The sequence below is a fragment of the Helianthus annuus genome, chromosome 3, assembly GCF_002127325.2.
Source record: "Helianthus annuus cultivar XRQ/B chromosome 3, HanXRQr2.0-SUNRISE, whole genome shotgun sequence".
Lineage (NCBI taxonomy): Eukaryota > Viridiplantae > Streptophyta > Magnoliopsida > Asterales > Asteraceae > Helianthus > Helianthus annuus.
Window position 1 is genome coordinate 49,359,108 of NC_035435.2, and position 10,797 is coordinate 49,369,904.

Here is a 10,797-nt window from a genome sequence, read left to right on the forward strand (position 1 = left end):
AAAACTACATATTCTCCTTGGGTAGAATATGTACGGCCATCCTCCTTGCGTAGGATGCCACTATATATCCTGCGTATTCTCCTTGGGTAGAACTACGTGCGTTCGTCCTCCTTGGGTAGGACAACAACCTTAACTTACTAGACAAAACTCTATCATGAAGTCCCTCCTCTTTATATCGACTTAATCGCCGAGGCCGATGGCGAGCCGGTTATTAGTTAATAGCGCTATTAGGTTTAACAAACCTCACACCGTGTCGTTCGAACGGGCGTGTACTAATGGACTATGGCAAACTGTCAGTGATGATAGACACTGATGTAGGGCACAACTTATATTTCGTTAGTAGTCGATATGGTATGGTCTAGTGGTTCACAGGGGAAGCCCCCCTCTGATTATGATTATGTTTGGGTAACAGGGTAAACTGGTAATTCACATGGGAAGCCCCCACCAACTATAAATATGTTTGGGAAACAAAGGTACTGGTTAACTCATGGTTTACGAAACAACATATGATTTCAAAATGAACTGGTAAAAACTAAACAACCAACTGTGAACTCGCTCAACTTTGTTGTTGACTCGTTGTTACATGCCTTGCAGGTCGTTAGGTATTCAGGAGCTTGCACGAGGAGGCGTGGACGTTGTGGGACATGGATAGTCATACGCCATGTTAAACATTTATCATACTTTTGAACTTATACTTTGGTTTTAAACATTATGCTTCTGCTTACAACTTAAACTATGTTTTGCTTGAACACCAATTATATTGTGTTTGGGTTTTGCATTCATATTTATGTTATGTTCAATATGATTGGTTGCCTGATCCTGGCCAGTCACGCCTCTAAGCGGTGATACTCCGCATGTGGATTTTGGGGGTGTGACAGATTGGTATCAGAGCCATTGGTTATAGTGAACTTGGTTTTAATAAAGGAGAAAAGTTTTTGTTAAAACTAGACTATAACCTGTACAGTGCTCAACGATCCACAACGGCGCTTCGCTGCCCGTGCAAGACAACATTCTAGGTGATATGATTTATGTTTATGTTTATGTTGCCTACTTGCTAGTTACATAGAACTTTGCTTATGGTATGCGTAGATGAACGTAAAAACTATTGTTTGAAAACACATGTGTGGTTACTGTCTTCTGTCATCGCACTTTCGCGAACATCTCTCATTCATGTTTCCGTTGATATGAAGATCATGAGTGGACGTGTTAACCAAACTCAAGCCCAGCTAACAGCTCTAATCAATGAACAAGTTACTGCAGCACTCGCAGCCGCTCAGGCAGGAGGTATAACCTGCCATTGCAACTTACTATAGGATCTTTGGATCCTACTCTCGTAAACCAACACTTGTGCTTAACTTTGTCAATTCTTGCACACACGACAGGTCAACACGCTCAGCCACCTGCAAGTACCTTCAAAACTTTTATGGACTGCCGACCTACTACTTTCAATGGCACTGAAGGAGCTGTAGGCCTCCTCCACTGGTTCGAGAAGCTCGAATACGTTTTCGAGATGTGTGAATGCCCTGAGGCACGCAGGGTGAAGTATGCTACTGGTACTCTTGAAGGTCTAGCGCTCACGTGGTGGAACGCTCAGGTTCAAATGTTGGGGATTGTTGCTGCTAATGCCACCCCATGGAATGATTTTAAGGAACTGGTCAAGGAAGAGTATTGTAGTCGCGACGACATTCACAAGTTGGAAGTCGAGTTCTTTAACTTAAAGATGACAGGGTCAGAAATCGAGGCGTATACGAAAAGGTCTAATGAGCTGGCAATCTTTTGTCCTACTGTGGTGGATCCTCCCATCAAGCGAATCGAGTTGTACCTCAAAGGTTTAGTGCCAGAGATCCAGAGTCACGTGACAGCAGCAAACCTCGCCACCATCCAGCAAGTCACTCGACTTGCTCATCGTCTCACTGATCAGGCGGTGGAACAGAACAAACTGCCCAAGCGTATTGGTACTACTGCTACAGTCACAGCTACTTCTGATGCCCCCAGCGACAACAAGCGCAAATGGGATGGAGTCTCAAGCAAGGGTTCAACATCGGCTCAGTCTCAGTCTCAACAGCGAAAGACTGATGATATCCAAAGTCCTGGTCAGCAATCGTCTGGTAGTGAAGGGCAGGGTGGATACAGGGGAAACCACCCCAAGTGCAATTGATACAACAGGCATCACCGTGGGCAGTGCAACAAGGGCCGTTGTTTGAGGTGTAACAAGCTTGGTCATGAAGCCAAGGATTGCAGGAGCGCGCGGCCTGCGAATCAGAATCGTCAACAGCAACAGCAAGTTCCACAGAATCAGTCGCAACAACATCAGGGTAATAGGGGATGCTTTCAGTGTGGTGCTGAAGGTCACTTCAAGAGAAATTGTCCTCAGTTGAACCAGAACCAGAACAACAACAATAATCAGGGAAACAACGGGAACAACAATGGGAATAACAACTGGGGAAACAATGGAAACAATGGTGCCCGGGGCCGTGCGTTCGTGATTGGTCAGGGTGATGCTAGGAATGATCCCAACATCGTGATGGGTAAGTTTCTACTGGATGACTTTTATGTTAATGTTTTATTTGATTCGGGTGCTGATACCAGTTATGTGTCTCTAAAAGTTAGTCAAATGTTAAAGCGCACACTAACACTTTTGAACACCAAGCACATGGTAGAGCTAGCAAATGGTAAAAGTTTAGAGGCCACACACGTCGTTAAGGGTTGTAATCTCATCTTAGCTGGTCAGGCCTTCTATGTCGATCTCATTCCTATCGTTTTGGGTAGTTTCGACATTGTTATTGGTATGGATTGGTTATCGAAACATCGAGCAGAGATCCTCTGTCAGGAGAAGATCATTCGCATTCCTCGTTCAAATAGAGAACCTTTAGTGATTCATGGAGACAAGAGTGGTGCCGTGGTAGGCCTCATTTCTTTTCTAAAGGCTCAGAAGTGTTTGCGAAAGGGCCACACTGCTATTTTAGCACTCGTTACTGAAACCTCGAAGAAAGAGAAGAAGATAGAAGATATCCCGATTGTACGTGATTTTCCTGAAGTATTTCCTGAGAAATTACCTGGTCTTCCACCTCATCGTCAGGTTGAATTTCAAATCGAGCTAGCTCCTGGAGCAGCACCAATAGCTCGAGCACCTTATCGTTTAGCTCCATCAGAACTAGAAGAGCTGTCCACGCAACTACAAGAACTCTTGGATAAGGGTTTTATTCGTCCTAGCACTTCGCCTTGGGGAGCTCCAGTATTATTTGTGAAGAAGAAAGACGGTACTTTCAGAATGCGTATCGATTACCGTGAACTCAACAAGGTGACTGTGAAGAACTGTTATCCACTTCCACGCATTGATGACTTGTTCGATCAGCTGCAAGGGTCGAGCTACTATTCGAAGATTGACCTGAGGTCAGGCTATCATCAGCTGAGAGTCCGAGACGAGGATATCTCTATGACAACGTTCAGGACTCGTTACGGGCATTATGAGTTCATAGTTATGCCTTTTGGATTGATAAACGCACCTGTAGTCTTCATGGATCTTATGAACAGAGTGTGCAAACTTACTTGGATAAGTTCATTATTGTTTTCATCGACGACATCCTGATCTACTCTAAGAGTCAGGAGGAGCACGAGCACCATCTACGGCTTATTCTGGAATTCCTCCGAACAGAACAGTTGTACGCCAAGTTTTCAAAATGCGACTTTTGGCTTCGTGAAGTCCACTTTCTAGGCCACGTGGTAAACAAGGATGGGATTCATGTTGATCCATCCAAGGTAGATTCGATCAAGAACTGGCCTGCACCCCGTACACCAATAGAAATCCGCCAATTCTTGGGTTTGGCGGGCTATTACAGAAGGTTCATCAAGGATTTCTCCAAGATTGCGCAACCTCTCACTTCACTGACTCAGAAAGGTGTCACCTACCGTTGGGGTAATGCACAGGACACAGCATTTCAGCACTTGAAGGATAGACTTTGTAGCGCACCTATTCTTTCCTTGCTAGAGGGCACAGACGATTTCGTGGTTTATTGTGACGCGTCAATTCAGGGTCTTGGCTGGGTGTTGATGCAACGGGATAAAGTCATTGCGTACGCCTCACGCCAAATTAAAGTTCACGAAAGGAATTACACTACACACGATCTGGAGCTGGGAGCTGTTGTTTTCGCGCTTAAGATATGGAGACATTACCTGTACGGTACCAAGTGCACCATTTACACCGATCACAGGAGTCTCGAGCATATCTTCAAACAGAAGGAATTAAACATGCGTCAACGTCGATGGGTCGAGCTTTTGAATGACTACGAATGCGCGATCAAGTACCATCCGGGCAAAGCTATTGTTGTGGCCGACGGCCTCAGTCGAAAGGATACTACACCTAGGCGTGTGCGAGTGTTACAATTCACCATTCAGTCTAGTCTTCCTTCCCAGATACGAGATGCTCAGGTAGAAGCATTGAAACTAGAAAACGTCAGGGCTGAGACCCTACGCGGATCAAGGAAACCGTAAGAACAAAGGGAAGACGACGCTTACTATGTAACAGGACGCATCTGGGTCCCACTCTATGGAGACTTACGCGAGCTAGTGATGGATGAAGCACATAAGTCTGGCTACTCGGTACATCCTGGTTCGGATAAGATGTACCACGACTTAAAGACTACATACTGGTGGCCTAGCATGAAGGCCCACATAGCAACCTACGTTGGCAAATGCTTGACTTGTGCGAGAGTCAAGACTGAATACCAGAAACCATCAGGCCTACTTCAGCAACCGAAGATACCACAATGGAAATGTTAGTGCACTACGTCTATTGACTTCGTCTTGTATCTTGAAATAGAATAGGATAGGTTAGAATATCCTGTGCACGAGGTTCGAGAAACGAAAGTTGGTGAAATAGCAAGTAGGTCCGCTTATATGGACATTGTCCATAAAAGCGAACCAACTAGCAACTAGGTTCGCTCATATGAATGTTCACATAAGCGAACCCGACTCAACTATAAATAGTGCACATGTTTAGTTCATTTGGTACGGTTCTGAAAATTGTAACGAAGTGCTGCCAGTTTGCTTTCAGGTTGTAAACGTTGTCAGATCAATAAAGGAAAGCATTACATTTAGTTTGAGCGTCCGATTCATTGATTCCGCCTTTGAATTAGATAAACAACTCTTCTGATCGACTCATTCAGGGTCAACAATGATCCTACAAGTGGTATCAGAGCAGGAGCTCGATTGCACTGATCTATCACACGATTTCGCACAGGATTACATCAGATTCAGATCCGAATTTAATCCATTTCTTCATCTTTTTCATATTTTTCACGTTTTTACTGAATTTCATCAAATCGAACAGGTTTTTACGGTCCGATTCAGCTGAATTTTGGATATATTATGCGAATATACCTGATCTATAACCCTACCAAGTTTCATATCGAAATTCATAGCCGTTTAGGAGAAATCGAAGTTTTTCTGTTCGAATTCGCGTCAAATTTGCAGGTTCGCTTTTACGAACAAGTGAGGTTCGCTTCAGAGATCCGCTTATTGTGACTGTTGTGGTTCGTTCATAGGGTAAAAACTAGTGGTTCGCTGTTGAGATTCGCTCATAGGGTAAAAATTTATGGTTCGCTCTTAAGAACAACAATTCAAGTCCGCTCAAACGGTCATTTCACAGGTTCGCTTATGTGGTAGAGGAGGTTCGCTCATTGGATTCGCTTATTTGACAGCAACAGGGTTCGCTTATTGGTCATCGTTTAGAACTGTCATCATTGTGTCTGCCTCGTTTAATAATTGGTCCAATGATATAATCGAATTCACTAAGTGTTGTCGGCCACAATCAAGTGAAGGCCCAATCACAAAATTTGATTTGAGTTGTCGGGAATTATATCTGGTATCACATTAAATTTGTCGGCTGTACATGTGAATTGGAACATCGGCCCATGTGATGTCAGAGATATAAAGTAAACGATCCTACAATACATAATCAGACCTTATACAAAGGCCCAATAGGATTAATTCGAGACTGTTGTTGTCGGCCATACATGAGCATTTATATGTGATATTGCTTTAAAAAATAAATATAAGAACAACAAGTTTGTCGGCAAGTGGTTTAAAGAATTGTCAGCCTATGTGTAATATCGGCCCAATCAGATTTTTAGTAATAAATGTCCAATCAAGATTTTCGAATAAATGTATGAAAGGACAAATCAAATTAAAAAAATCTTTAAGTGTGTCGGCCTAATCAGTTGAAGGACTAGTGGATTTGGTGGCCCAATTACAAATCAAATTGTTAACAAAAATTGGCGGCCCAAGTCACAACCCATGATTATTTCATTTTGTTTGAGACCCAAAATGTTGACGGGATATTGAAGTTTGAGGCCCATTTGATCTAGTACATTAGTTTCAGATTGCAAAGTCATTTGAAAGGGTCAAGCTAGTTTGAAAGTGAATTCTGTGTCACACGGTTTGAATTTGATCCCAGTTCACAAGAGGTGGTTCAGTCTCAGGTCGTGTGGATTTGTCAGGTTGTTTGAATTTGATCCGGGCCATAGCACTTCGTACGGTTTGAAAATTTGAATTCCAGTTCGCATCAAATTCAGTCTGCACAGTCTGTCAACCTTCAGTCTGCACAAGAATATTCACCAGTTCGAGTATTATTTTGTTTCAGTTGTTTGATAAGTGCTTACTGATAAGTGTTTGTTTGTTTGTTATTCAGGTGACACGAGGCAATTTACAAGGTAATTCACAAATATAAGGACATGGCTAATGTTGATCCTGATAGATGGTGGAAAGCAGACTATGCAAGATGGGAAATTGGAAAATTAAATGAACCTTTCAAAGAAGCCCAGAAAGCCAAACGCTGGAATGAAGAATTGGAATGTTACATGGATCCACGGGGTAATCCGGTTGCTGACCCATCAAAAGTGGATTTCAAAGCTGTAACAAATTTGCTTCCAAGGCATGCTACTTTCAACACACGAAGGTTATCTGATAAAGCTTATCTGCCTACTTTGGAAAAGAAAATAAGAGAGGTTTGTGAAGCAAGTCTACCGAAGGTGGTAGAAATGAAGAAGAGAAAAGAAGAAGAATTGAAGAAGATGATTGAAGAAATAAAGACTGTTGTGAAGATTGCTGCTGAAAAGGATCAGAAAGCTGAAGAAGAACCTAAAGAAGGAAAAGAGGAGAACAAAGAGCAAGTTCAGAAAGCTAAGACAGAAGAATCGGTGCTGGAAGAGACTGAGGTAAGAAAATCTTCTGACTTATCGAATGTTGATTTAGTTGCTGAAAAAGAAAACAAGTGCAGGAATTGCATAGAAATGTGCAAAGCCTGTACTGAAAAAGATGAAATAATAAAAGCAAAAGAAATTGAAGCAACCAAATTTGAAAATGTTTTCAAAACGAAATGTAAAGATCAGATTGACAAAGAAGACATTTTGAAAACAAAAGTTGAAAAACTGACACAGAAATGTCAAGGTCTTGAAAAAGATAATGAGGTTTATCGACAACTGTGTACAGCAAAGTGTGTCGATTGTGTTGAAAAAGAATCTAAATTTCAAGATTTACAAAAACAATACGATTCTTTAAAATGGTCGAGTCAGAGAGTACAAGAGGCTTATGATACTTTGAAAAGCCAAGTCAAAAGTTTTGATCAAAGACTATCTGAAACTTTAATCACTACGTCTATTAACTTCGTCTTGTATCTTGAAATAGAATAGGATAGGTTAGAATATCCTGTGCACGAGGTTCGAGAAACGAAAGTTGGTGAAATATCAAGTAGGTCCGCTTATATGGACATTGTCCATAAAAGCGAACCAACTAGCAACTAGGTTCGCTCATATGAATGTTCACATAAGCGAACCTGACTCAACTATAAATAGTGCACATGTTTAGTTCATTTGGTACGGTTCTGAAAATTGTAACGAAGTGCTGCCAGTTTGCTTTCAGGTTGTAAATGTTGTCAGATCAATAAAGGAACGCATTATATTTAGTTTGAGCGTCTGATTCATTGATTCCGCCTTTGAATTAGATAAACAACTCTTCTGATCGACTCATTCAGGGTCAACAACAATCCTACAAGAAATGGGAGCAAATTTCCATGGATTTTGTTACTGGCCTGCCTAGATCTCAACGGGGAAATGACACTATTTGGGTTATAGTGGATCGACTGACTAAGTCTGCACACTTCTTGGCTATCAAAGAAATGGATAAGTTCTCCACTCTAGCAGACGTTTACTTAAAGGAAGTGGTTTCGAGGCACGGGGTGCCAACTTCCATTATTTCTGATCGTGATGCGCGTTTTACTTCTAAGCTGTGGAAAGCAATGCACAAGTCTTTTGGCTCACGTTTAGACATGAGCACCGCTTATCATCCACAGAGGGATGGGCAGTCGGAGCGCACTATTCAAACCCTTGAAGACATGCTTAGGGCATGTGTGATTGATTTTGGCAACGGCTGGGAAAAACATTTACTGTTAGTGGAATTTTCGTATAATAACAGCTACCACACCAGTATTCAGGCCGCTCCGTTTGAGGCATTATACGGGCGTAAATGCCGATCACCTCTTTGTTGGGCAAAGGTGGGTGATAGTCAGATCACGGGTCCAGAACTTGTAGTAGACACAACGGAAAGGATTGCTTAGATACGACAATGAATGGCGGCAACTCGTGACCGTCAGAAAAGCTACGCTGATAAGCGTAGGAAACCACTCGAGTTCCAGGTTGGGGATTGAGTGCTACTCAAAGTCTCACTGTGGAAAGGTGTGGTTCGTTTTGGCAAATGGGGTAAACTTAACCCACGTTATGTTGGCCGTTCGAAATTATCGAGAAAATAGGCAAGGTGGCCTACAAACTGAACCTACTAGCAGAACTCAGTGGAGTTCACAACATTTTTCACGTGTCAAATCTGAAGAAGTGTCTGTCAGATGAGACCCTCATAGTTCCTTTTAAGGAGCTCACTATAGACGACCACTTGTGATTCGTTGAGGTGAAAGTTCTCAAGCACACCAGAATACCTCTTGTTCGAGTTCGTTGGAACTCCCGTCATGGCCCAGAGTTCACCTGGGAACGAGAAGACCAAATGAAGCTCAAGTATCCCCAGTTGTTCGGCAACAATGTAACCACTACTGAGGCTGAAGCTACTGCAGAATTTCGGGACGAAATTCCAAATCAACGGGGGGATGATGTGAGACCCCGGGAAAACCAGTAAACCGTGCAACTTTACTAGCTTCCTCAGTAACCGCATGCTAAATTTCAGGACGAAATTTCTTTCAAGTTGGGGATAATGTGACAACTCGAGTTTTCAAGATTTCCATATTTGTTTAGTTGTTTGTTTGCACAACTTGTTTGCCTTGTAACCATACCTGTTTAATATATGTTGTGATGTTATGAGACTATTATGTTATGTATTTAGTGTTATAAACTTGTGTTTGGTTTAACTTGATGACACTTAAGGTTTCACACTAGTAACCTTGACGAAAAACCTTCGACGAAACAACTTATGTTTCGCCGCCAACCAACACGACGAAACAAGTGTGTTTTGTCATAACTCACACGACGAAACAGGCGTTTCGCCAGCCCAGTCTTTCGCGGAAGCCCATTAAGGGCCCAGTTCAGTTACGAGTGCATATATTACGCACACTGTTTCATTCGTGAAACATTTGACCAAATGGAAACGCTAGAGCCCTCCCTCTCCGTATTGACGGCGACTGTGTGTCCTCGAAGCTCTCTGAATCGATCAAGTTATTGTTCTGTTCGTCGCGGTTAGTATTTAACCCTTGCATGATTGATTGATTGATAGCATAGCTAACTGTTAATCGAAGATATGATTCATCAATGTATGCAATGCTTGATCTTATGTTTGGATCCCCTTTTAAATGTTAATGATGATTATTATGATATGTATGAACGATAATGAAGCTCGTAAACACTATTCGAATTATGTGACGACAAAATGTTGAATTTGTTAACGTTTAGGGTTCTTGTTGTAGTAATTTGGAATAGGATGTTGTTCAATGAGATAGGTTGATTTGTATTGTGAATCTGTGAATTTGTGTTCATGTAATGATCATTGTATGTTATAGATCGTTTAAGATAAATGTATGGTTCTGTTGTGATTGAATGAATATCGTATGATTGTGGTATGATGATGATCGGTGTTAGTGTGTAACGGCTATTCAGAATGATTAGGGTTTCTGTGTGTAACTGATAGCACGACGTAACTGATGCCTTCCGACGAAACGCTGATGACGACGAAACGAATTTGTTTCGCCGAAGGGTAATCACGACGAAACGGGTGCGTTTCGCCGATGGGATGTACGACGAAACAGGGAGTTTTGTCGAAAGGGGATTACGACGAAATAGGGGAGTTTCGTCGAAGGGGTTCATGACGAAAAAAATGTGTTTCGTCGAATTATTAAACATGCACAGTAACTTGGTTAGGTCTGTTAAGGGTTAACTGGGTTAGTTAGCTATTGTTAATGATAAGCATGACTTGCATGAACTTGTTTAGCTGATAAATGCTATGTGTTAGTTGTTACTTGCATGTATGTGATGATCTTGCCTGTTAGTCGAACATGTGAATGTCAACTGACTCTGTGTACGTGCAACTATAGGATTGGATTGAATTAAACGGAAAACTACATATTCTCCTTGGGTAGAATATGTACGGCCATCCTCCTTGGGTAGGATGCCACTATATATCCTGCATATTCTCCTTGGGTAGAACTACGTACGTTCGTCCTCTTTGGGTAGGACAACAACCTTAACTTACTAGACAAAACTCTATCATGAAGTCCCTCCTCTTTATATCGACTTAATCCCTGATGCC